At 47.4% G+C, this 27,741-nt stretch overlaps 1 protein-coding gene across 3 annotated transcripts in view; it reads left to right on the top strand.

Moving 5' to 3' along the window:
• The first annotated feature begins 199 nt into the window (after positions 1 to 199).
• Positions 200 to 27,741, top strand: part of GRIK4 (glutamate ionotropic receptor kainate type subunit 4) — a 315,293-nt gene continuing 287,751 nt past the window's right edge. For all 3 annotated transcript variants that reach the window (XM_034754418.1, XM_034754417.1, XM_034754416.1), the window contains exon 1: positions 200 to 342. The gene's annotated coding sequence lies outside the window, so the exon portion shown is untranslated. The remainder of the gene's footprint in view (positions 343 to 27,741) is intronic.

The following is a 27,741-nucleotide window of genomic DNA, read 5'->3' as shown; positions in this document are numbered from 1 at the left end:
CCCCCCCCCCCCCAGCCCGTGCCCCCCGGCACTGCACCCCCTGCCATTCCCCTTCCCCCTGGTACCGCACCCCACCCCGTGTTCCCCTGTCCCCAGCTTCTGCCCCCCCCCTCCCACTCCCCCGGCTGTGATCCCCGGCACTGCACCCCCAGCCCCGTGCAGTTCCCCCGGTCTCCACCGGGGGCCCCCCCTGTTCCCTCCGCTCCTCCCCGGTGCTGCCGGACACGGTCTCTCCGCTGCTGCCGCTGCCGGATCGGCTTGAGAGGAGAGCGCCGCCGAGTCTGCGGGAAAAGCCCCATCTCCCGCTCGCTGTCCAGCCCGGAGCCCCGGGGAGCCGCTCAGGTAGGAGACTGGCCGCCGCTGCGGCTCGGCTGTGCCAGCCCCCGGCCCCCCGCACGCCCGCCCCGCGCCTCGGCGCCCCCCCGGCGGGGTCCCCGGCTCCCGTGCACCGCCGCTGCCCCGAGCCCAGCCCCGCGCTCGGAGGTTCCTACAGCCGCTTCCCGGGGAGAGACCGCTTCCTCCCCGCCCGGTCCCGCTACGGGGCTTTGCCTCCTTGCGCCCCATCCAGCCTGTGTCCTGCCCGGGGCCCCGCTCGAGCCGTACGCCCTCGCCCACCCGGACTCCTGTGCTTCCCAGCGCCTCCTCTCGCCCCCCACCCCGCTGCCCTCTTTATCCCCAGTCTCCTCTGCATCGGGGCCACCTTTTGCCCTGGGGTTCAGGATCATCCCCAGGGGCCCAATCGCGGGGGGGGGGAGAAGGAGGAGGGATGGGTAACTGAGGGAGGGGGAGTAGGTACCAGAATCTACCCGGGAGGGGAATGGTGGCTAAGAAACTCCAGGGTCCCTGTATTAGCTGGGAGAAGAGGATGGGTGTTGGGGGGAGGGGGGGTAGGGGACAACTGGGTCTAGTTTTGTGATCCTTTTTTGGCAGAGGCTGGACTGCAGGAGCTGTCTGTGCCATGGCTGGGGAGGTGAAAAGCAGGCTCGGAACTGTTTGAAATGACTCAGATTTCGAGCAGATCTTTCATAATGAGAATCAAAAAAATGTTTAAAAAAATTACCTGTTAATAAAAATAGATACTGTGCAAGATAACCCCCATGGGAAGTGATGCTATGGGGGAGAGGAGGGCCTGGGAGGATGCTCTAGAGAGGGATGGGGGTGAAGGATGAAGGGAGCATGGAGTGGGGGGAGAGATGAATAGGTGGAAGAGACAAGGATGGGGTGGGGGGGAGTTTTGGAAGGAGAAGAAGAAGGTGCAGTGGTAGTGGGTGGCGTGGTTGGAGAAGTGAGTAGTGGATGGAAGAATGGGATGAAGGCATGGCAGCTGGTGGGTGAGGGAGAGATGGATGGATGGAGGGATGGCATGGCTGGCTATACAGTCATGGACACTTATAAAGAGTCTTTCAAATGGCATCTATTTCTCTAAGCAACCACCCTTTCTTTGTGGCTGACCTCGGGGTTGTGAGCAGTGGGGCACCTCCTGACACTGTCTCCATAGCAGGGCTCCTGAAAATATCCCAATCTATATTTCCTGGAGAAAGGGTGGCCAGGAGAGCTCTCCTTCCCGCCCCGTAGGACTCTGGCATCCTGTGTGGACTTGTAATGACTTCACAGTCTAAACTGTTTTAAAAAGATTTAACCAACAGAAACGTACCATTGCATTAAAGCTTCCCAACTACATTGTTGTTATCCATTATATCATCTATTAGTGCTTGCAAAGGACTCTCCCACCAGCCCTACTGCGGCAGATTATTTGTGGCCACAGTACTTTAGCATATCAAGCGTTGTAAATAACTGAGCTCTGTACCCCAGCCTTCATCAAAGCTGAAACCAAAAGAGAGCAGGAATAAAGCACAAAGCCCAGTTCCCACGGTTTACCTGGAGATGACTTCACTTCCCTGATGTCATGGGAAGCGCGTGGTAGTTTCACAGAGTATAGGAGCAGAGCTGGCTGAAGTGGACGCTTGCCTGATAGTTGGAAGTGGCTATTTTAGTGGCCGGACCTTGCAGTCATTAGCATTTTCAGAAATACCTTTAGATGGCTATTTTCCCAGTGTCTTTGGGTTAGGAAGATGGGGTCAAACCAATCCATAATGTCACTCCACTGGATTCAATGGAGTTACACCAGGGGCGAGTTAGTCCTAGCATGATTTTCATCTGGGATACCTCATTCTGTGTGTGTGTGAGAAAGAGAGAGAGAGAAGGTTACCTGGAAATTCAGGTATAATCCTTGTGCAGACCCTTGTTAATAGTGTAGCTTTGAAAGGTGCGGAGGGATTCCAAAAGCCTCTCTAGGCCCAGCTTTATTCTGCCATAACAGAGATGTTTCATCGCAAGCATGCCCTGCAACTCTGAACGGGAGCCTTTTGGGCAGAGGGAGAGGGGAGGATGTTTGCTGTAGATACTGCGCATTGCTCATCATTAATCAGGTTTATTATTTTCCCAAACTGGCAGAATTCATTCCTCAAGGTCGCGACCCTCGGGAGAGTTAATCTAATATGCACACATTACTCAGTCTGGGCTTGTTTAATTTTCAGCACTTTGCTCATTTCCGGTTGAGGAGCTCTCTGCTGGGCATACAAGAGCTGTGTTTTGCCTCCAGGCCTCTAGCAGGAGACAGTGTACAATGCCCACGTCTGGTTGCAGTAGCGTCCAGGGCAATTTCCCTCCCTTTCCAGCCTCCAGCAGGAGCCGATGCCCACGTCCTGCAGCAGTAGCATCCAGACTAGAGTTGCCCCTTCTAGCCTCCAGCAGGAAGTAGTTGCTAAGTGCCCAGACCTCGATGTAGCAGGACAGTCTTCCAAGTGCTTCAGGAGCCAGTACCTAGTGTCTACATCTTGCTGTGGCTAGCTAGCAGGGCAGAGCCTTCTATTCTTCCTTCCAGCAGGAACTGATGCCTAATACCCAAAGCCTGCTGCAGAATCCTCCTTTTCGAACCACTAGCTGGAGCCAATTCTTTTAGCCACCAAGGCACGTGTGTACGTGCGTGCAGGTAGGAGGCTGCTGTTAACAAGACTTGGTATTTTTGTGCCGAGGCTTTTCTTTTGCTACATTTCACATAAGAATAGAAAAGGGCTTTGTTAGATGAATCTGCAGCTAGTCTCCTGCAGTGCCAAGGCTGGATACTTTAAAAGCTTTCTTGACATAAGACAGTTTTAACATACACATGTTAGTGTAACCGTTGTATTTTAGGGGAACTGGCATGGCTGGGAAGAGAGGTAATGTGCGACTGAACCTTTCACCTGCAGGTCGCTGGTTCAAATCCAGTCCAGATTACTAATGACTGAAAACTGTCAAAGTGCTGTTTGGTGGTGTGGTGAAAAGAATTGTTTGGCTTAATCTATTTCCTGGTGGACAGGCTTTTACATCACCAGACTGGACATAAATTAGTACCCCTGGAAGAAAGCAGTGGATGAATGGGCCATGGAGACTGAACTACTAAAGTTAGTGATGGCATGGAGGAAAATTGTACTGTCAGTGCCTCCGTTCTGGAGATAAAGTGGGCGTAGGTTGTCCATTTGGAACCTTTCAGCAGCACAAAATGAATTGCATGAAATCCTTAGAGAGAGATGTTTTAAAACATAGTCTGTTAACCCTTCAGGTACCAGCTCCTAATACAGATCCTCTCCGCCACTTCCATTTTGAGAGGCATGTTCCATGAAAGGTTGAAAATCTTCAAAATAATGAGCCACAGGCTGAGATCAGGGGAATGCCAATTCTAGCTCCTCCGTTCAGGCCTGGAATGGAGAGAGATGCGCCTGATGAGCGGGGGGAGGGGGGGTAGGGGGGATCTGTCCAGCAAAATTTCCTCTCATCCAGGGACAGGCCACCTGTAAAGTCTTGCTGTGTGTGGGGATTTCAGCATGGGTGCTGCAGCACTTAGGAATGACTGCATTGCTGTTGACTGGATGTTTGTTGCTGAAGGTTTTCTTTACCAATGTCGGTGTGAAAAAAAACTGAGCTGAGGATGTCGATCATAGTCACGTGAGCCTAAATACCCAGAAGCCAAAAACGTTCGGTGATTGGTAGGAGAGTGGTGGATAATTTAAGGGAGTTGGTCTTCAGAGAGCTCATCAAAGGAGGATCCAGGCAGTTGTACATATTATCACCGTGGAACGACTTTGTTATCTATATACTAAAGTGTGTCAAGAAATCCCATTTGCACAATCCCATGTGTGTGCTGATTCCGTAGCCCTCTAATAGAGCAGTAGGTGAGCAATGACCTACTGAGTTAAGAATCAGCCAGGATTATGGGGACTCTAAGCTGTGTTAGTCTGGGAGGCAGAGAATGAGGAAGAACCACAGTGTCGGTATGTGTCCAGTAGCCTCCTTGTTATGTCCATTCCAGCCAAGTTCTGTCCCTTTGGGATCACAATGGATGCTTCAACCCAGTTGCTGAACGGTCCTTACCTGGGGGGAAAAACTGCTTTCTGAATAGCTTGATGGAAAGTTGGAAGTTTGTGTCAGGAACCCACAATGAATGTTGGCTCCTTGGGGAGTGGAAAGAGATTGCCTGGGTTGGGGATGGGTCTTCCTGTCAGTGAAGAGGTGGGAAGGAGAGGAAAGTAGAAAGAGAAGGAGCTGAAAGTGACAGAGGTGAGAAAGTAGGGAAGAAGAGTAAATACACATTGAGAATCAGTTAGCATTAAGGGCTGAAGTAAAGAGGAGAATTTACTAGGATAAGAAATCGATAAAATAGGCTGGTTAAAATATAGGAGAAGTCAGTCGAAAGGCAAACAGTTAATTAAAAAAATGTTTAAATGAGCACGTTACTAAGAAGGCAAGAGGCTTAAATGGTCCTGTGAGGCACTGAGCACCATTAACCCCCTACCCTGCATTGACCTTAGTGAAAGGGGGTGGATTTTGAGAAGGGATTTGAAAGCAGAGAGGCTGGGATAGAATGGAGGAGGGCTACAGGCAAGGGGGAGTGGATGTGTGCCTATCCCCTCAGTCCAGATGGGCAGTGCTCCTGCTCTGCTTTCATCTACTTTAACCATGGGAAGGGAGGTCATTCTGGGTTTAGTGGGCACCTTAGAAGGAGGTGTGGCAGGAGAAGTGATGTTAATTGTCTGTCTGTGTAATGGACTTCTTGGCTTGTTGATTAGTAATGCAGTAGCATCCAGAGGCCTCAACCAAAATTAGGGCCCCATTGTGCGGGGTCTGGACATAGATGGAGTAAGATAGTTCCTGCCTCAAAGAGCGTTCACCCTAAATAGACAAGGGGTGAGAGCGTGTTGTGTTCCCCATGTTACAGATGGGGAACTGAGGCAGGGCAGATCTGTGGGTTGAACTTGGGTCTCTCAAGTCCTTGTCCCCTGTGCCTTAACTGCCGGACTTCTCAGGTTGTTTCCCCAGAATCCTTGCCTCTCTTTCTGTCCACTAGTGACAAAAGAACCACAAGAGAGTAGCTGCCTTTGGCAGTTGGATCCCACCAACGCAAGGGCGAGCGCTGGGTTGAGTGGGGGGGACTGCTGGTTATGGTGCATCCTGGCTTGATAGGGAAACAAAGTCCTGAAAGCCAAAGGGCTGATTCACAAGAGGTGCTAAGCACCTTCCTCTCCCATTGACCTAAGCTGGAGCTGACTTATAAAAATCAGACCCCAGCGTTCTTAAGGTGCAGATAGAAGGCCGTCAGCCCCTGCATTAGCCTTTTCAGAAGTGCCCCCCGTTCCATGTTTGGGGGCTTCTCAGGCAATCACAAAATGTTCAGCTGTCTGTGCTGACCCAGAGCTTCAAGTGGGGAGTAACTGTAATTCTTGTCTAAGGAAGAGAACAGCATAACTGGTAGCTCCTAGACTCAGTGGTTCTCAAACTTTTGTACTGGTGACCCCTTTCACATAGCAAGCCTATGAGTGCGATTTCCCCCTTATAAATTAAAAACACATTTTTATATATTTAACACCATTATAAATGCTGGAAGAAAAGCGGGGTTTAGGGTAGAGGCAGACAGCTCACGACCCCCCATATAATAACCTTCTGAGGGGTCCCAACCCCCAGTTTGAGATCCCCTGTCCTAGACTCAGTGGGTTGATAGAAATCCATGGAATATTGGTGATTCCTTGTTGAAGGGAATGGGAAACTCAGTTCTCCGAATGGGGAATTTCTGTATACAGAAAACAGACTCCAGATACTATTGCAAGTTTATTCTAATGCAGAGGAGGCCACAGAGTCCAATTTATTTGGTTATAAGTCCCTGTTAGTGGAAATGTTAATATAATTGTAGGAGTGCAGCATAGGGCATCAGCTCAGAACAAGAAAGAACTTAGTGTGTTCACAGAGGTGAAAGAAGTTTCAAAATCTGATGGAACCTAATGAGCAGTTTTAACTACCCCAATATTAACACACTGTCTGGTATGTTGGGCCTGGATTGGAGGAACAATTTATGGCATTAATAAACAGCTGCTTTTTAGAGCAGCGTGTTTTGGTACCTATGGTAACTCTTGATTTAGCTTCCTGTACTAGACAAGAATGTGGATTTAGCAGCTCTGTTGGCGAGTGACCATGGCACGACTGTGTTTAATGTAATCGTGAGTGACTCCCTTAGGGATAATGCAGTGATGGCAAACTATAAAAGGGCAGGTTTGAAAATGTTGAGGAAATTGGTTGACTGGAGGCTGATGGGAAAAGTGGAGAAACAGACCAATGTTAAATGTCCCACAAGCAGCCCAAAGAGCTATTTAGGGATGTGGCAGTCGGGGTACTGAAGCTTTGTAGATGTCAGAGTACAAAAAAACAACAAAACCCACAGGCAAATGGAAAGCAGCAGAATTGGAGTGAAGAATACTGAGCATCGCTGAGGTACTTCTCCTGCACCCCTCTCAAAGTAATTTACAAAAGAGGACAGGAGTACTTGTGGCACCTTAGAGACTAACAAATTTATTAGAGCATAAGCTTTCGTGGACTACAGCCCACTTCTTGGGATGCCACGAAAGCTTATGCTCCAATAAATGTGTTAGTCTCTAAGGTGCCACAAGTACTCCTGTTCTTCTTTTTGCGGATACAGACTAACACGGCTGCTACTCTGAAACCTTACAAAAGAGGGTGAGTGTCTTTCTCCCCTTTTTACACACAGTGAAATGGGAGCACAGAGAGGTGAAGTGACTTGTCCAAGGGAAGCGAGCCAGTGGGAGAGCTAAAATCAGATAGAACGTAGGAGCCCTGACCTCCAGTCCCCTGCTTTATTGGCTAGTCACTCTGCCTCAAGTGGGCCAGTTCATTAGGCCTAGAAAAAGACATTCCCGTAGAGTGGAAAGCTCACCACAGACTGGAAGGCAAGGGCTATGCCAATGGTGAAGCGAGGTAACAGAGTATAGACCAGATCAATTGACAGCATCAGTGCAGCTAAGTCAGTTGAAACCAGCTGCAGATCTGGCCCTATGTATCCAGTGGTACTGAGGAGAATAATACAAAATTCGGGCAATACATTAAAAGGCTGCATAGGTGACTGCAGCCCCAGGGCCAAAAGTTGTGCAAGGAACAATTGAAGAGGAAAATGAAGGGAGGAGGTGGGTGGAGGGGAAGTTCAAGGATTTCTTTGCATCTGGATGCTGGAGCAATTCCCATTCACAGGAAATTAACAGCAAGTGAGCTCTACAAAGAGGAAGTAATGGAGCGACTTGAGAAACTTGGGTGCTGTAAATCAGCAAGATCCTGACGGTTCATCTGAGGGCTCTGGGATAAATAAAGTGTGAAATAGCAGCGCTATTAACATGGCTTTGCAGGATTAACTTTAAAGTGGCAACTCTTCCTGAGGCTGGAAGGACACTGTTGTGGGGACCGGTTCCATGAGCCAGTGGCTTTGCAGCAGGGATGACTTTGACCCATGATGCTTTTAAAAAGTAAAATAAAAACAGAAGTTCCAGGAAATTAGCCCAGCGCATCTCATTTCTGTTCCCTGGCAACTGACAGTTGAATGAAGGCTCAAAGCTTCAAACTCCCTAGCCTCTGTTTGCCAGAAGCTGGGATTGGGTGATGGGATGGATCACTTGTCTGTTCATTCAAGTTATCATCCCTTTGGGGCACCTGCCATTGGCCACAGTCAGAGGACAGGATACTGGGCTTGATAGACCTTTGGTCTGATCCAGTCTGGCCGTCCTTATATTCTTAAATACTTGGATCTGGCGAACCTGCACGGTCAAACCAACATGACTTGTGTAAGAACAGGGGCAGAAATCTGCCACCTTTAACCTGGTAGAGATTACTGGGCAAGTTAATGAAACAGGAGAGCTGATGATGACCCAATGGACATAATTTACTTGGATTTTCATCAAGCTTTCCATTAGGTCTTTTGTAAGAGACTATTAAAGGAGATAAATAACAGAGTGAGGCAAATAAATAACCACAGGTTAAGGGGCAAAGTCGGGTGGTGGCTTAACTAGGTAAGTAACAGAAAATGGAGCTGTAATGGAAGGTTGCTACTGAGAGGGCAAACAGGTTATTGGTGGGTGGGAGCGGGGTCCTTGCATAGAGGCTGGAGCTGTTTGTTATATTTAATGATTCAGAGGAGGAAATGGACCAGGGAGGGGGTAGGAGACAGTTTTGCTGTTGAAAAGAACTTGCTTTGGTTACTAAACGCTGAGGAGATTTAAGAGGCACGGCAGCTAGATTGAAGCACATCAGGGGATTGGTCAGCATGCTGGCAGCTGGGATTTAACTGGAATAAATGTGCCAAGTAATGCACACTGGCAAAACCAGTCTGAATCTTCTCTCCCGGAGGCAGGCTGGCTGTGAATCTATGGGATCTTCCGAGGAACAGGGAGACGTAGGAGCAATCGGCAAGAGAGGTCAGGGAAGATAACCGGTTCTGTGTGCAGTAGTAGTTTAAAAGGCAAATAGGCTGTGTGGGAGCACTGTGAAAGAAAGTTAGCATGGAAAGAGATTCTGACCTTGTAGCAGGTGGCCTCATCTGAAGTGCTATCTAGTCTTGATCACCGGGTGCAGAGCAGATATTAACAAAGCCTGGAGCACAGCAGTAAAGAGGGGGAGACAGTAACATCTAGTGGATAGAGCACTGGATTAGGAGTCAGGAATGTGGGTTCTGTTTGTGCTTCTGCCAATGGCCTGCTGGGTGACTTAGGGCAAGTCACGGCAGCTTCCTGTGTCTCAGTTTTCCCATCCATCATCTCTTTCTTGGTAAAGAGTAGAACTGTGCAAATGACCGTTCTTTGTTTTTTGGTTCTCTGGTAGTTTAAAAAAAAATAATAATAATTCTGGGTTGACCCAAACCGAAAAAATTTTGGTGACCCAAAAGCTGAAGAAGAATTCGTAAGCCAAAGTTTTGTTTTGATTTCAAGTGTTTTTAATCTTTTAAATCAAACGGAAAGAAATTTTCAACCGAAGTCGTGTTGGATCGAAAAATCGAAATCTTTCAAAAATGTTGCAACATTTTGACTTTTCCAATTTTTTTTCTTTTTATAAATATATGAACAATTCACCGAAACCTTTCGATGATGCTGAATCTGCGTTTTTTTCCCAGGGAAAAGAGAAAAGTTTAAGCCAAAAAAATTGATCTCTCCATAGTAAAGAACTTTGAGCTCTGTGGTTGCCCTAGGTCTTAGGAAGGGAATTCCTCACCCAAAGGCCACCTACAGCATTGCAGACAGGTCGATACGTTGCTGGGGAGCACCAGAGGACTTCGTCTGACACAGCAGAGACTAGTCACTGCAGATGTCAGGGTGCTGCGCTTGATGGGGCGCTGTGTCCCTCTCTTGGCGCTCTGTTAGTACTTAGCATCAGGGCCGCCCAGAGGGAGGGGCAAGTGGGGCAATTTGCCCCGGGCCCCACAGGGGCCCCCATGAGAACATAGTATTCTATGGTATTGCAACCTTTTTTTTATGGAAGGGGCCTCCAAAATTGCTTTGCTCCAGGCCCCCTGAATCCTCTGGCTGGCCCTGCTTAGCGTGTTGTCAGTAGTATGGCAAATCCCATAGGCCTTTTCCAGCATTTTCTCCTGCCATGCAGTACTCCCAACCTTGGCTTCTGCATAGTGTGAAGCTTGCAGGGGAGGAGATGGTAATGGTACAGAGAGCCAACAGGTGGGTCCTCCAAAGCAGTGATCAGGACAACCGGGGGTGTGTTTAGGGAGAGACTCTTGGAACTGCTCCCCTAAATGGTTCAGAAGATAACACTTCATCGCCAAAACCGTGGAGGATTTATACAGCTTTTACATTTTTTTTTTTTTTTTTTTTTTGCTGCTCAGCTGCAAATCCCCATATCAGATCCCGGCCAGGTGATGGGACGAAGCTGCAATGCTTGTGCTGACTGTCCTTCTGCTAAGAAGCAGCTGCATAATGTAATTTCCAACCCGTGTCTCAACTGAGCACCCAGTGAGCTATCCTGCATGTGAGGATTTGCATCTCTACTGAAATCACGCGGCTTTAAAGTCTGCAGAATTGATTTGCATCCTTCATGAGGGAAAGAGCCAGACACACACTTTTTCCCCCTCTTCCATCCTCCCTCCCTTTTTACTGTGTTTGGTTAACTCAGCATCCGGCACAGTGATGTGGAAATAAAGCAAAGAAGCTTTGTCTTGACTTCATTTCCTATGTATGCCTCTGCATAAATAGGGAGCGTATATCACATTGGCAGTCTCTAGCTAGGCTAGAGTTAATGGAAATGCGGCTGTGACCTTATAAACCCTGCTTCTCAAGGGTTTATAACAAGTCTGCAAAAATTCACTCCGGACACAAACGAGTCATGCGAGGTCTTAGCCCTCCCCGTGAGCAGAAAGTCATCATAATACAGATTTCCCACCCACGGATGCTTGGGCATTCGCCACAGTTCGGTGAGTATTTTACTGCTTTTAAAAGGTGGCTTTTCCGTCCTGTCACTGTCATGGGATTTGGCCTCAAGAAACAACAGGAGGCAAATGGATCAGTCCATTCATCATCATGAGGAATACTTACAGATTGATGCGTCTCGCACACCATTTATGTCAGGGAACTCACTCCAGACTGACATTGGGGCAAAGGAGGGCAGCCTCTGGCCCCTACATCTCAATTTTTGGTGGAATTTTGGGGTGCCCAGCCTAAACTAGCATGGGCCTAGGTTGCCACCGCTGTTGTGCAAAAAACCCGGGACATCTGGGATGACCCTGAGTCCACAAAACTGGTGAGCTGGCGGCGTGTACTGAGCACCTTGCAGATCTCCTGGGACAACGGTCTAAAAAACCCCAAACCTGCTCCTGGGAAAACTGGGATAGGTGTCTACCCTAGCTGGGCCTGATTTTCAGAGGTGCTCCGTGTGACAGATGTGATGAACGCCGGCCTATCTGGAGACTATCGAAGCTGCTTTATAAATGTTATCTGGGTAAATGCCACCTGTATCTCTGAAAGTCACGGTCTGTATGCTGGCTGGTTGAGAGGGTTGCTGAGCTCCGTCCAGGAACTAGAATCAGTGGCGGATAATTACCGCTTATCATCCGTGGGACAGGTAAACAGGTCCAGAGAAGGAGCACCTGCTGGGATGAATTGCATAGACCAGTTGAGACCAGGGTCAAGAGATCCAGGAAGCAAAGAGCTGGTGATATAAAGGGCCAGGGTCAAATGCTTAATGGGGGCCCCTCATTTTTGTCCAGCAAACTGACATGGACTGTTAACCAAGAGCGGGCAGACCCTGCTGAAGGGTTTGAAGCCTGGAACCTGTCAGGGTCCCCAGAGGAAAGACCTCTTGTAAGCTTAAGTATACATTTAGACCCTTTGTTGTTTGTTTTCAAGCATCACCAATGTCCCACTTACACCCTGGTTTGAGAGTTTAAGGAGGATTCACATAGACTTACAGAGCTTACGGCCAGAAGGGACCACCAGATCATCAGTCTGACCTCCTGCCTATCACAGGTCACCAACACCAAAGTGGTGAGCCTTGTGGTGGCTCTCTGCATCGGGATGAATTTCACCCAAGATGACTAAGAAGGAGCCATAGTAACTTTCTATGGTAGAGCAGTGCTTTAAGTGACTTACCTAGAGCAATTCACTGAGCTGATGGCAGAGCTCAGATTACAACTCACTAGTTCCTGGGTCCTGGCTATACAATATATCCACTTGTTCCTGTCGCGCTCCCTCTTTATTCCTGTTCTTCCCACTGCATAGGCTGGTCGCTTGTTCCAGATAGCCTGTGTGGGGGCCTAATTCATCATTGCTCCCAACCTTGCCTTTTCATTTACACCAGTGGAAAGCAGGAGTGAAACACAACCAGGTTAGAAAAAGAGCGTTTTATACCCACGTTGCACTTGTTGTGAGAGTAAACTGCTCTTTAATCTAGCAGAGAAAGGCATAAATATGGCCTGTCCTGGCAATGGACCAAGACTTACACAAGAGAGGCGTCAAAAAGAGGCTAGGTACTGTATGTAGAAGTGTGGTGTACCCTTTTTAGTGTACTTGGAGGAGGAGGGCTCCCCAGCCAGCAAGCCAGAATCTTTAGCCAGGTTCTTTTGAATATTAACTTGATCCTGACTAAGTAATAAGTATGTGCAAGTGAATATGTTAATGTTTTATTGGAACTTTGCCTAGTGAAAAGAAAAGTGAAGAGACAAAGGCATAAAAAGACCCATTGCTGGAAGCTGAAGCTAGAGAAATTCAGGCTGGTATTAAGGCACACATTTTTAACAGTGAAGGTAATTATCCATTGGCACAGTTTACGTAGGGAATATGGTGGATTCTCCATCCCTTGCAGTCTTTAAATCAAAGCTGAATCTTTTTCTAAAAGATCTGCTATAATTCAATCAAAAGTTCTGGACTTGATGCAGGAACTGCTGAGTGAGGTTCTCTGGCCCAGGTTATACAGGAGGTCATAACGGTGAAGGTCCCTTCTGCCCTTAAAAATCTGTGAAAACCTTCAAAATGTGACCCACGTGTAAGGGAGGCAAGTGATGTCTGCCTGAGGTTGCAGAGAGCTTGAAACACTAGCTCTGAGGTGTGAAATTCCCTGTCCACTTCAATGGGGGCTGGCTGAAGTGCCAGCCAGGAAACATTGACTATTAGCAGTGTAATTAAACATCAAAAGATAGGCCTTTATCAGCACGTGGTGAGGCCTCAGCTTTCAAGTTCGGGAAACATAGCCTAGGGTGAAAATACTGTGGCGGTAGAAGTTTGACGATGGGCTCTGGAGACAGCTGGTTTTCTCTGAACTGGGCTGACATGCCTGTGTGTTATAATTCCTGGCGAGCATTAAACAAGATTTTAATCTTCTCAGTCACTGCTTGGCTATTGAAGAATGTTGCAGCCAATACAAATGTAAACAAAACTGTCTGGATATTTGTTTATGTAACAGATCATTAAAAACTCTGTGAAAAATATCTTGTTCTGGTCTGTTAGCTAATTAATCTGCATTTTAAGAATTGTCTGAAGACATATTTGCAAGCTAGTCCATTGAGCTGCTGCTTATCCAGTCAATAATCCCCATATTTAATAGTCCCACAGAATGTATTTCTATAATGTGTTGCAAACAGTTCAGAAATCTGCATCTTTTCTGTCTTAAGATGTCAACACTCAACACATTTTCTATGACAGATTATTACTATCAATGGAAAAATTCAGAGACATTAGCTTCCAACTGCAAATGCTAAGACTAGGGATAGAGAAACCCTGAAAGCAAACCCATGGGTCTCAATACTTCTAAACGTTGAATGTCTTTGCAATTCAGATCAGGATCCCGTTCCAGATGTTCTGGTTTGAGCTTGTAAAATTCCGGCAGTGTTTGTCTCAAACACCCCACCTTGATAACAGGTGCTGATCCTGCTGGGAAAGTGTTTTCTTCTGACTCACCAGCCCATGGATATAAGTGAAGTAGGAGTAAGTCTCTGGGGAGAGAAGATTGGGGGGTGGGCTGAGCAACTCAGAGAGGAACTCTGGGAGCAGCCAAGCCAGGATGGGAGGTTTGAGATAAACTTCATCTTCCCCAAAAGCAGCTGAACGTGAGCTCCCAGTGGAACATGATGGCTAAGTGAGCAAATGCTGGTCCTGGCTGTGTAAGCAGGGGACTATTGACTAGCAGTAGGGAGGTGATACTGCATATAGCAGTAGGGAAACAATACCAGAATATTGCATCCTGTTCTGGTGTCCGTACTTTAAAAGGGATGTTGACAATTTGGAAAGGGCTCAGAGAAGAGCTACAAGAATGATTTGAGTTCTGGAAAGCCTGTCTTGCAGAGACTGAAGCTCCATTTATTTAGCTTATCAAAGAGACGGTTAAGAGGTGACTTGATTGCAGTTTGTAAGTACCTATGTGGGGGAGCGATTTTGATAGTAGAGGGTTCTTTGATCTAGCAGACAACGTCAGAACACGATCATCGCTGAAAGCTGAAGCCAGACAAATTGAGGCTAGCAATAAGGCATCCCCCCTCCCTTTTTTTTTTTTTTTTTATTTTTTTACAGTGCAGGCAGTTAACCATTGGGACAATTTACCGGAGGATGTGATGAATTCTCCAGAGTTTGAAATCTTTGAATCAAGACTTGATATCTTTCTCAAAGAGATGCTCTAGTATCCCCAGAAGTTATGGGCCTGGTGCAGGAGCCACTTGGTGAGATTATGTGGCTGTAATATTCAGGACGTCAAACTAGATAATCATAGTGATCTCTGCTGGTCTTAAAAGTCTATGGATTTCTTTATTGATAAAGTCAAACTTCAGGAAGGGACTGGGCTGTGTATATAGAACATCTCGGAAAAGGTTTTCACAGGGTCCATCTCTAACTGCCAAAGAATTGAATGAAACTCAGGCATATGTCTCCATTGTATTGCAAACCTGGGTCCGGGCTTGTGGTCTCATTTCTCAGCCCAAGCATTAGCATCCACATTGCATTGTAAACCTGGGTTTACAGTTGCTGGTCCTGAGTCTCTCAGCCATGCTAATGCATCCATACTGCACTATGCAGACCTTCTCACTCAGGTCTGCAGTTTGAGCTGCATCCATACTGTAAAATGATGGGACCCGAGTCACAGCAGGACTTAGACTCTGACCCACCCCCTAGGATCTGGGTCCCAAGGGCTTGCTGACATGAGTCAGACTGATTTGTGTGTGGACTGAAGTGGCGCTTGGGCTCAAACCTGGTTTAGTCAGCAGTATAGACATACCTTAAAAGTCCTTAAATAATCTATCTTATTACAGGGCCTTCAGCACTGTAGTATCTTAGAGCACACAGAGTATTTACCCTCACCATGCCCCAGGCTATTACCTCCATATTTCTCACAAATGTGGGAATAAGGCACAGAAAGACTTGGCCCAGACCCTTACAGGTAATTAGGTGCCTAACTTCCATTGAAATTAATGGGAGTTAGGTGTCTAACTACCTTGGGCGGTTCTAGGCCTACATGACTTGACCAAGGGTATGCAGGATGTCTGTGGCAGAACAAGAATTGCACCTGGCTCTTCAGAGTCCCAGGCCAGTGCCTGACCCACAATCGGAGGATCATAAAAATGCAGAGCGGGGAGGGACCTCAAGGTGTGGCCAAGTCCAGCCTCCTGCATAGAGGCAGGGCTATGTAAACCTACATCTTTCCTGATGGGTGTTTGTCCAGCCTGTTCTTATAAACCTCCAGTGACGGGGATTCCACAGCCTCCCTTGGAAGTTTATTCCGGAGCTTAACTACCCTCAGAGTTAGAAAGTTTTTCCTAATATCTAACCTAAATCTCCCTCGATAAAGCCCATTACTACTTGTCCTGCCTTTAGTGGACACGGAGAACAGTTGATCACGATCCTCTTTATATCAGCCCTTAACATATTTGAAGGCTGTTACCAGGTTCCACTGTTCTGTAGCCCCATTGCCAGCACGGTTTTGCTGGTTCAAGGTGTCCGCCATCTGCATTTCTGGGTGTTGAGCCTGGATTCCAAACCTTTGGCTGGGTCTCCCATGTGACTGCTGCAGAGGGGTGGCTAAAGGCATGTTATTTTTGTATTCTCGTATCACGTAGGAGGCCTAGTTGTGGGCAAGGACCCCATTGCTCTGTACAAATATAGAATGAAATGACAGTCCCTGGCCACACCTTACTTGCTCTTGTGATGGCCTCTAAGCATTTTGCTCAGGCAGATTCAGGCCTACAGATGCCCCCATGGGGAACTAAGCTGTAACCACTGACTGGTGTCATTACACGTATCACAGTTTTGTATCCACACCTATCACATGTAACCTGGCAGTCTATGTCATTGCATCACGAGAGTGTTTGTATAAAAATAACGCGCTGTTCGTTTCCCCCCATCTAACCCACTGAGTGAGCTCTTCCCCCTTCTAGCCTTAGAGGGAGGTGCTTAGAAAGGCTCCTATGGGATGAGGTGGTTCTGATTTTATCAGACTGCCCCCTCCCTCGCACGCCTGATAAACCAGCTGTTAGAGATTCAAAGCTGCTACAGAACCTCCAGCAGGTGCCCGCACAGAAACAAAGGAGGCTAGAAATGCAAATCCCTCATGCCATCACCCGAGACATGTTTAGCAAATGCAGGGAAAGAGATTAAGCGGCATCGTTATTGTTCCATCAGTGGCCGGTGTGTTAAGTACAGCACGCAGTGTGTTCGGGAAAGTTACTTTTTCTTACTGCCCTGTTTCTCTGTCACCCCTGCCCAAGAGAGCCATGTAGAGGTGGAGAGAGGGGCAGCCCAGGACCGTGTGGTATCTTGTGAGTCTCGAGGCTGAGATTTCACGTGAATTTGGGGTGATAAATCCAGGCCAGGGGTTTCACAGCTTGACTCTCTGTCCTATCCAACTGTGACACTTGCTTTGCAGATCTTCCTGGAGGGCCCCAGGCCAAATGCTAAAGAGCTGGTCTCTCAGTGGTGAGCGTGTGTGGAAGGGAGCAGGGTGATGGGTAAGGATTCCTCACCACCTCCCTCCCTGAGCATGAAAACTGATTCAGGGAATGGGAGAGAGCTTCTGCCAGCCCAGGTTAATCTTTCCCACGGCTGAAACAATTCTCCTGGATGCTGCTGGCCCATAATTGTTGGGGACTCTGGAATAAACACCACCCTTTCCACAGTGGCAGTGTGGTAATACATGGTGGGCCCATGATGTACAAGACATCCAGTTTTGTTTTGGGTTCCCCCCCACCCCCACTGGAATAACAAGGGAGCTTGATCTTTCCTGGGTCAAGGAGCTGGGGTTGGAATACAGTAACAGTGGAGACAGGATCCTTTCCCTGCACCCTTGTCTTCATCTGACTGCAGATGGCATGTGTCTCCCAACTAGATTCTCCTGAGGCAGCATCTTTATATCAAATATATTTATGTAACGAACCTTGTATACAAGCTATCATCAGAACTTGAACCTGCAGCTTTCAGCAATGGTACAGAGATGACAGCCCCTTGAGCTAAAGGAGTAATTTCATTAGTTGTGGCTGGTGGTGGTAGTAGGCTGTTATCTTTTAGTGACCCAGCCACCTGGGGACGGGGGGGGGGGGGGGGGGGGGGGGCTGAAGGACAACAATACAGACTTTCCGTGTGTGTGTGTGAGGCTATTGTGCTTCCTGGGCCCTTCTTTATGCAATAGGGTAATATTATTTTGTATTACAGTAGTGCTTAGAGTCCCCTGTCAAGTTCAGGGCTATCTAGGTGCTGTATATACACATAATAAGAGATAATCCCCCCCCCTTAAGAGTTTAAAGTCTAAATAGCCAAGACGGACAAAAGTTGGAAGAGGAAATGATTTGCCTAAGATCACATGGCAGAGCTGTCCGAAGAACACAGGTCTCCTGACTCCCAGTCCAGTGCCTATGTGCCAGACTATACTGCGTCTCAATTGTATTTGGTAAATGACGACGTGAAAATCATCCCGCACGCCCTAGCCACTTTTTTTCTGTCCTCGTTGCTCTGATTCTTATTTGCTGGGTCAATAGGTGACGCGTGTCAGGTTGGAGTTTGATGTTGGAGGGGGATGGATGCTCTCAGAACATTGGTAAGAATTGAATTAGGATTGTATCAACGAGAGGGAGAGATTACCAATTGCAGGGGGAAAAAACCCATGTCAGTGAAGTTACTAATATTGTAACTGTTAATTTGAGTGTTCATTGATTGTCTGTCACTTCTTTGATGCAATCTATTACTCTCCTTCCAAGCGGATGGATTCCACTGATTAAGTAGCTTAGTTGCTGTTGCATCATTTTTTCTGTCTTGACTTTGATCATTTCCCCCTTCCTCACTCAATGCTTTTCTTTGATTGGCTTTATAATTAGCATCAATATTTTTTTGGCATGATCTCAGCCCTTACATTGTCCTTGTTCTCTTACAATCATCTTTAACGTCTCTGATATTTCGGGGATTTTTAAGTGGCCGGAGATGACAACTTAACCAAGGGATGCATTTGTACTTGATCCAGCATCACTTGTGCATGTGGATTTAGGGTGTGTTTCCCCGGAAACTGATTTACTCATTAAAGGTTCTTTGTTGCTGCAGGTTCAGTTATGGAAGTGAATTGTGTTTTATAGGCAAAAACAATGTAAGCCGAACCGCGCTTTTATGGTGTCTTTGACATAAATGGCTATGCAGTCGAGCAATCATGGGGAAGTTATTCTGGCCAACTAATAGAAAAATGGGCATTTGTAGAATGCCTTTTATTGGATGCCATCAAAGCACGTTTCAGCACTTCCGTTCAGCCTTTCAAGCCCCTGCTGGCACGTGTGTGGAGGGAGCATTGTTAACCAGTTTTTACAAATGGGTAAACTAAAGCAGAGTGTGGTGAAATGTCTTGATTAAGGTCACACAGTGAATCAGTAGCAGAGCTGAGAACAGCGGCGTGGTCTGGAGGGTAGCAGGACAGCATCTTTGAATGGCATCTAGCACTATGGGACCCTCATCTCGGTTGAGTCTTTGAGGTTTTGCTGTAACACAAATGGTGATAAGAGCTGGGAGAAGAAACCAGAAATCCTGACACTCAGCTCCACTGGTCTCTGATCACTAGACAACACTCCCTTCCCTCTTACGGATCCATAACACTGCCTAACATGTCCAGTGTAATTGCATTGTTTTCAAAGGATAACTCTCACGGGATGAGGTTGGAATGCCGGTGCAGTTTTGCATGTCCAATTACGTCATCTGTGCCTAGTTTCACAGGAAATCTTCAAATTTGCAGCAGGCTTGTTTGAAGCCATTAGCCCATCTCTATAGTCCTTCTCCGCAGTGTGCAGCTACAGTGAATGTTTGGTGTGCTGAGTCACTTTTGAAAGATTAATAATCCTAAATATGAAACAACAGTTGACTATATGGGGGGTAGGGGGCGGGAATTAAGATTCCCTGTACGGTTTTTGGCATATTTAAACTCCTGCTTTCAATTTGTCTGGCTTGGAATAGCTTCTAAATAGAACCAATGATAGAAGAGTTTATTCTGGGTGAGGAGTTAAGAGACTATTGCTCATACATCCAAAGCACGACATTTTCAATCACTTCTTTGCTTCGTTGGTAAGTGAAGAAATTATTTTCATATCTTGACATGTTTATCCTTTGGAGGCTGAGCCAATTATCACACTGCATAAGAACTCACTCTAGAGCTCCTAGACCCACTGGAATATTATCCTGGCTTAGGAAAATCCTCGTGGTTTATACCCTGTAGTTGCATAGTCAAAGCTATGAGAAAGTCAGGGACGCTCAGGCAAGTTAAGACCAATTGAGGAAAGGGGTGATGTTAAAGTGCATTACACCCCCGTGTGGATGCTTTCATTCAGAATCAGAGTGGTCCTAGGCTCTGTTTACACTTAAACCACTACAGCGGCATAGGTAATCTTATCAGAACCAAATCTAAGTGCTTGGCTACTGGGGAATGGTCAGGAAAAGTGAGTTAATTCATCTTAAGAGAAAGCAAAGGGCTGGTTCTTCCATTGACCTAGCTACCATCTCTCAGGGAGGTGGGTGAATAACACCACCGGGAGAACCACTCCTGTCGCTGGTGTCCACACTGAAGTGCTACAGTGACCCAGTGGCAGCGCTGCTGTTGTGGACACTTGCTACAGCGAAGGACGGGGTTGTTTTCCTCCTGTGGTCGGGCTAGCTTAGACCAGACCTCCATCACCATGTGTTTCCCAGTTCCTCTCTCTTTGTCCTGCTCCAGGGAAGGGAGCAGTAACCAGTGTCATCCTTACACCTGCAAAAATGACTCCCCTCCACCCCCCAATTGGGGCTATGCTGGCTGGTGCATTGGGGGATGGGCATGGAGCCAACGTTTCACTCACTGTCCACTGCCACCCACCTACCTGCACGGGAGGGGAGGCTGTTTCCCCTCTTCTCCACACTGTGGCTAGCTGCTGCAGGTGAGTAAGGGGGTCCCTTTTGCTCCCTCACTTCTGGCCCCTACATTGTTATGCATGGTGGAGGCTCCCACACGTGTGACTTGACATATCTCCCTACAGAGATTGTAACAGAGGATTAATAGTTGGAGAAAAGCCTGATAGGAATGGAATGTGCATAGCCCCAATATTCGCATAGGGTTGCAGCTCTGCCTTCTCCCCATCCGCTGTTGCGTGTGTGCGGATTAGTGCATTCTCGGAGGAATGCTCTCGGTCCGGTTACCCAGATTGCCAACCTCAAGCATTCAGAAATCATGAAATTGGCTTAAAAAACATGAACATTTTTAAAAAGTGGGTGTTCTTGTCGGCTTTCTTGTTTCTGAGCCTTTAGATTGCACCCACTTCTTGTTTTTTACATTTTTCTCTGCAACCATGAGGGTAAGAAGCTTTTTAAAAAAAAAGAAATCTGAGTGTCTCCTGCAGCCTCCTGATTCCAGGAGTCGGGGCTTTAAGAAACACACCCCAAATATTGTGAGAGTGGGCAACACTGCGCTATGCTATCATGGAGTGCACATGTCAATTTCAGGTCTGAAAATTGGGTGTTGCTAATCTTTAGTGCACTCTGATCCAAGGCTCTTTATAACCTTGAGTTGTTTTACACAGTGGGATTTCTGTCTTAGTGATCATTGCCTATAGGGATCAGTCTGCTATGGGTCCAAAGTAATTTTCTGAAAGCTGCACCCCTTTGGTGCTGGTGGGTTTGCCTCTTGTGCGCACTGATTAGTCTTTGTGTTCAACGGTAGAAAAGGATTTTGCACCCTTTGGAACCTGCACGGGGCGTAATAAATCAAAAACTTCCCTCTCAAACACTGCAACCGGGGCTCACAGCAGCGCCAGGGGAGGCTGAATCTCCCCTGGCCTATTATACCCACCGCCCATGTTCCCAGGTGTCTGGCTACTGGGTCTTGCCCACCTGCTCAGGGCCTAACTGCGATCGCCATATTTGGGGTCAGGAAGGAATTTTCCCCTGGGTCAGATTGGCAGAGACCCTGGGAGTTTTTCACCTTTCTCTGCGGCGTGGGGCACGGGTCACTTGCAGCTTTAAACCAGTGGAAATGGTGGATTCTCTGGAACTTTAAATCTTTAAACCATGATTTGAGGACTTCAGTAACTCATCCAGAGGTTAGGGGTCTGTTACGGGAGTGAGTAGGTGAGGTTCTGTGGTCTGCTATGTGCAGGAGGCCAGACTAGCTGATCATGATGGTCCCTTCTGGCGTATGAGTCTATGTGCATGTGTTTCTATTTCTACAGTTCTGTTTACATGGAAGTTTTGCACCGACTGCTCCTTTCTCCATTATTTAGATTTATGTTTTATAGCCTTGCATTAGTCATTAGTTTTCTTACTCTGTTCAAGTTTGCTGGTCATGACTAATAGAGTTTTCTGCTGTGAGTCTTTTATAGTGAGGTAACTAGTGCTGGTCAGGGCATGGTGGCTTTTTCTTCCTCAGAAATTTTCCACAGAAACGTTTGACTTTTCGAGGGGAAAATTGCAAACCAGCCACATTTTGATTCAGAAAGGGTGTGGCAGTGACAACACCTCATTACAGCTGTGTTTCAGGTGTCTCATGCGCCCATTGGCTGGGTTCCCTGCTCAGACTACATCTCCCTTGAGGTACCTCAGTCCCACTCCTGGTGAGGGGTAGTGGTTGCATCACGGGAGAAGTGTCCTGGAAGGAGAGCTTGACCCAGAGCAGAGAATGGGGACATGAGAAACCCAAACTCCAACCCCCAGGAGCCGCTGCAGGGGGATAGCAGAATCAAAATACTCCCATTTTTACGTATTTTGGGGGTTACTTCAAAAACTGACATTTTCTGCAGAAAGTAGGCATTTTGGGTGAAAAACATTGTTCAGTTGAGACCCCGGTTTTCTGTCAAAAGAGTGTTGATGGAACAATTTTCAACCAGACGTGAAGAGAGTTCTGGGCAGGGGAGGCAGGTACTGTCACAGGCTTCATGAGCCCTGGGGCGGGGAGTGTCCTGCTGCTGTCTGTGTGCTCACAGGATCCTTATCATCCCTGCAGGCAGGTGACCAATTACTTTCAAACTTGGGTGCCTACAGCAAGGATCCTAAATCTATATCCCTCCACCCATGTAGGCCCCTTGATCTTCAAAGATTCAGTGTACTTGGTACGTCCCAGTGTGAAGCACTTGTGTCCCCATCTCTGTTACGATTTATATTGTGATGGGACCTGGAGTGCCTGGCCGAAGGCCCGTTGTTAGGCACTGTGCAAACTCATAAAGACAATCCCTGCCCTGGGGAGCTTGCCATGGAAATAGACAAGGCAAAGAGTTGGGAGAAAGGAAGGATCATTGTATCTATTTTACAGACTGGGAACGTGGGTCTGGAGAGATTAAGTGACTCCAGAGCGAGGAGCTGAACCAGTGCTCGCCAGTCACGGCCTCTTAAATAGGCACCTAAAATTCATATTTAAGGAGCTAAATAAGGGGCTGGATTTTCCAAGCTCTGCCCACCTGACTTCTCCTACTGTGGAGTCCATTTGGCCCCCATCTAGGCTGTCCTGGGACACTCTCCTTAGCTCCAGGACAGGTGACGGCTTTACCTGATGGTCGTTAAATGCAGATGGCCATTGGTGTCTCCTGTCTGGATCGTACTGGAGAGGGAGAATGCAGTGTCAGCTGAGTCGCTTAGTGTTTGATGCTTGCTTGGTGCCCTGATTTTTGTTCTCTCTCTTTGTGTCTCCTTTGTATAAAGCTTTGTCTTCCATGCTGAGGAGCTCAGCAGATGAGCTGGAGTCAGTTAGACCATCTGCTCTCGCTGATTTTGGTCCGAGTCCCAGTACCCCCAGCTTTTGCTGGTTGAGATGACGCTCCTCTGGCGCCGCCTATTTTCAGAGCTCAACCAATCTCAAGTGCGCTTCTGGGAATGGGAAGGAGACGTCACAAAAAATAATAATTCTCCTTTGCCTAGAGCAGAGCTGCTGCATCTGGACAGCTCCATCCAAATGCAGCTGATCGGCTCTGCCTGCTGCTGTGGTGCCGCTTTGATGGGAAACCCTGGTTGGTTTGGCAGGGAAGGCAGAATTGGGGCTGCTGACCCAGAGGTGAATTGGACCTTTGAGCTGGAGTGTGCTGTGACCCATAATGCTGGTTCTGCAGTGGGGAAGAGGTGAGCAGCTCTCAAGACCTCCCCGTGTCTGCAGCTGCTGCAACTGGACCTCGCTGGGTGCCATACAACCCAATTGATTATTTGTTTTATGGCTGGGCGAGAGGCTCCAATCCGGATCAGCGCCATTGTGCCAGGCGCTGTGCGGACACTTAGGGAGAGGCAGGCCCCGCTCCAAGGAATTTACAGTCTAAATAGGCAAAACGGACAAAGGAAGCTTCATTCTGTCAGTTTTACAGATGGGGAACTGAGTCATCGGGAGATGACGTGCCTTGCCCAAGATCACAGGGAAGCCTCTGGCCAAGCTGTGAATTAAGAACAGTCACGTTGGGTCAGACCAATGGTCCATCTAGCCCAGTGTCCTGTCCTCTGGCAGTGGCCAATGCCAGGTGCTTCAGCTGGATTTATCTCCTGTCATCCAATCCTAGCTTCTGGCAGTCAGAGGCTTAGGACACCCAGAGCATGGGGTTGTGTCCCTGACCATCTTGGCTAATAGCCATTGATGGACCTATCTGCCATGAACTTATCTAGTTCTTTCTTGAACCCAGTTATATTTTTGGCCTTCACAACATCCCCTGGCAACGAGTTCCACAGGCTGACTCTGTGCTGTGTGAAGTAGTCCTTCCTTCTGTTTGTTTTAAACCTGCTGCCTGTTCATTTCATTGGGTGACCCCTGGTTCTTGTGTTAAGGGAAGGAGTAAATAACCTTCTCTGCACCATTTGTGATTTTATAGACCTCTATCATATCCCCTGTTAGTCGTCTCTTTTCCAAGCGGAACAGTCCCTGTTTTTTTTTAATCTCCCCTCCTACGGAAGCTGTTCCATACCCCTAATCATCTTTGTTGCCCTTCTCTGTACCTTTTCCAATTCTAATATATCTTTGTTGGGCCTGGGGCTCCTGGATCCTTGCCCAGTGCCTTACTGACAAACCATCCTTCCCACACATCATCTGAGCGAGGGAATCTGTCTCCTAGCCTGCGTGTTCGTGCACTCAGCTTGCACCGCTCCTCCTCAGGTGAAAGTGAGTTTAGTGGCTAATTCTTTTCAGGTTGTGCTGAAAACCTAGTTTCCTTTTCTGTGACCCATGGAGGCAACTCTTAACTTTGGCGACGTTTTCCGTGAACGCTGGAGAATGTGGGGCGTACCCCTTTAAAGGAAAGAAATCTCCCTTGCTAAAAGGCCTCAGTAAAAGTTAGGGCCAGGCATATTGCCATCATTGTAAACATAATTGTTCTACTTTGCACCTGGCCAGCATCTTCCAGGCAAGGATCTCTAGGGATGTGCTAAACCTGCTAATACTCCCATGAGGTAGTATGATCCCGGTTGGACAGGCAGAGAAACCGGGGCACAGAGAAATGATGCAGCTTGGCCAATGGGTTACAGTAGGGTGACCAGATGTCCCAATTTTATAGGGACAGTCCCGATTTTGGGGTCTTTTTCTTATATAGGCTGCTATTACCCCCCACCCCATCCCAATTTTTCACATTTGCTGTCTGGTCACCCTAGGTTACAGTGAGTCTGTGACAGAGCTGGGAATGGAACCCAGGAATCCTTGCTCTCACCACTAAACATTTCCTTCCAAAGCTGGGAATGGAACCCAGGAGTCCTGACTCCCAGTCTCTTGCTCTAACCATGACATTTTCATGCTGAATTAGATTTTTTTTAAAGCTTCTGGTGGATATTTCCTGTCCCTGCCCCACACTACTTTATTCTTCATTCTGTATTTCCTTGTGCCTCTTTTTTACATTTATCCCATCTAACAAGGGCAGTACAGTAGGCACAAAGGCACTAATGAAGCACGCTTAAGGGCCTACAGAAGGCATAGAAGGGAGAAACTCGCATGTGGGAGTGACGATGCCAGGCTGGTAGCTAATGTCTGAAAGTCTCCCACAGTGTAGCTGGGTGTATTGCCAGCAGGGCAAAAGTGCGAGAATTGCCCAGGGAGAACAGGTGATAAACTATGCCTGGGAGGGAGGTTGTGTGATTACTGCTCTGTATCCATAACATGCTCACCCCAGGTGCCCCCTATGCACATCTGGTTCTGCATTTAGGGGGTTTTAACTTTCTTTTAATTAATCGCGCCAAGTAATGCTTCACAGAGCAAAGGCTGCAGAGCTTTTGCAGGTGAGGGATAGTGGTGGTGGCACATATGAAGTAGATTGCAGGCTGACAGCTTTGTGCAAGCAAAGGGGCCTGGGTTTTAGAGGGTTGACGGTTGCATGGCTGTGCCTGGGTTTGGTACCTGCTCCCCAGGAAGGGCTGCCAGATGTCATCCTGAGAGCCTGTATCTATGCATAGAAGTGACTTCACAGAAGCAGATCCCAGGATAGGAGTGACCCAGGGAAGAGTAGGTGACTTTCCTGCACTGTGTTTGTTTCACTAATCACTTTAAAGGTATGTAAGCAGGTGATGCACCAGTGCTCTGGGCTTGCTGCTAAACTCGCTTGTAGCTGTACGGACCAGCTTTGAGTTAGAAAGCCTGATCCTGCGCGTCTGCTGAAGGTGACGGCAAAACTTCCATAGGTGCAAGATCAGGGCCAGAATCGCTTTACATAACGGTGCTTCCGGCCTTGTAGAGACGAGGGCCATCAATAAGACTTTTGCTTTTCTCTCAACTCCAACAAGAGAGGCAAGACTAGCTACACATGGCCAGATTGGGAGCCCCTTGTTTCTGTTCACATCAGTGGAGTTGTTTGTGTGAGTAAAATGTTTGCAGTCTGGCCCTTAGCAAATGCATGCACAACCCTGTGCTTCTGTGTCTGTCTCCCTTGTCCGCCTACTTCCATTGCGTTATGGACCCAGCTCTGAAGCCCTGATTCAGAAAAGCACTTAAGCATGTACTTCCAGTTAAGCGTGAGCTCAGCCACCCTTCCTGAATTTGGCACGATTTCCTGAACTGGGGCCTTGTCTGTAAGATCTTTGGCACAGGAACAATCTTTTATGTCCTTACAGTGCCTCACACAATGGGGCTCTGGGTGCTACCACAGCACAAATCATAGAAATAGTTGGATAAACAGCATTGGAAACAAAATTCATTGTAGGTTTGAAAGAATTTCAACCCGCTCCAGCCTATAATAATGCGACTAATCAGTTTTGCTCCTGTTTATAGCATGTTTCTGGTCCGTATCACTTTCAGTGTCTCAAGACAGCAACACTGCAGTGTTTTGAATTGCAAAAGCTCTGTGGGAATATTTGCTTTAAAATACAATTTCCACTGGATCTTTAGAGAGAATATTTACGTATTTGCAAAAGATTGTTTTTACACAACTTAAAATTTAAGGGTCAAATCTGACCTGACTTTCTCTCTTCAAAGAGTGGCGTTATCTGGTATCTGTGTTCTGGAATATAGGAATCAATAGTTGCTCTTGATAAACACCTGTTGTTCTTAGCTACATTTTTTAAATTTAAATTTTAAAACAAACATCTTGTCCTTGAGAAAATGTTTAGCACTGGAAGATGGCTGAGATGACGTTTTCTTAATTGAAGGAAGCCACTGACTTGTGTAATTCTGGTAATTCAGGCATCCCCAGCGAGATGGCTGATGCGCTGGGAATCTGACTTTTAAGAGGCTGAAATGTGTTTTAGATTCTGTTGCCGAACTTTGCTCTGTGGGTGGAACTGGCGTTAGCCTTGTTATAGCAGCTAGAAGCTCCTTGTGAGTGGGAGAAAATGCACTCGCGTGGAAGCAGATCATCAAGCAGCTGCTGTGTGCGTGAGTGTGTGTTTTCCGGTGCGTGTTTAATGAAAGTGGTGGGGAGGAGTGTGAATATGTCTTGGCTGGTGTGTCAACGCATTGCCTATCTGTTCCAGTGTAGTGTAACGTGTGTGTGTGTGTGTGTGTGTGTGTGTTTGCATGCCAGTTATTCTGTCCTGCATATGACAAACTGCATAGTGTGTGAGCGCACCTGGGATTGCTTTGTATTTGGGGTACTGTTACTTTGTTTTGGCTGAGAAATAACAAGGAATATTTTGAAAGGAATGAAGGAACATGGCGCCGTGGGGAACAGTCAGTCAATGATTGTGAAAGGACACCAGCTTTAACGACGACAGGGAAAAGTTCTTTATGGGAATGGCAAGCAACGAGTGGATACAATACACAGAGGTACAAGGGTGTGTGTTTTAACAAATAGAATTCAGCGGAGGGAGCAGGGATTGCAAATCGTTTTCTACGCTGTTGTGAATGCCTAATGTGAGTATTTAGGGCTTGCGTCCCATTCCCCTTGGAGCATGTGCCTGTGAGAAGATTTCAAGTGGTAAATAGGTTACTGGATCAAACCAGGGTAGTGAGCTGGGGAGACTGATGTGTTGGTAGGGAAGCTCCAGAGGTAGGTGCTATTGCAGAATGGGTAAGAAGGATGGCAAA

This window comes from Trachemys scripta, chromosome 21 (genome assembly GCF_013100865.1).
Source record: "Trachemys scripta elegans isolate TJP31775 chromosome 21, CAS_Tse_1.0, whole genome shotgun sequence".
Lineage (NCBI taxonomy): Eukaryota > Metazoa > Chordata > Testudines > Emydidae > Trachemys > Trachemys scripta.
The sequence above is the reverse complement of the archived record's forward strand: the minus strand, read 5'-3'. Positions and strand labels throughout refer to the sequence as shown.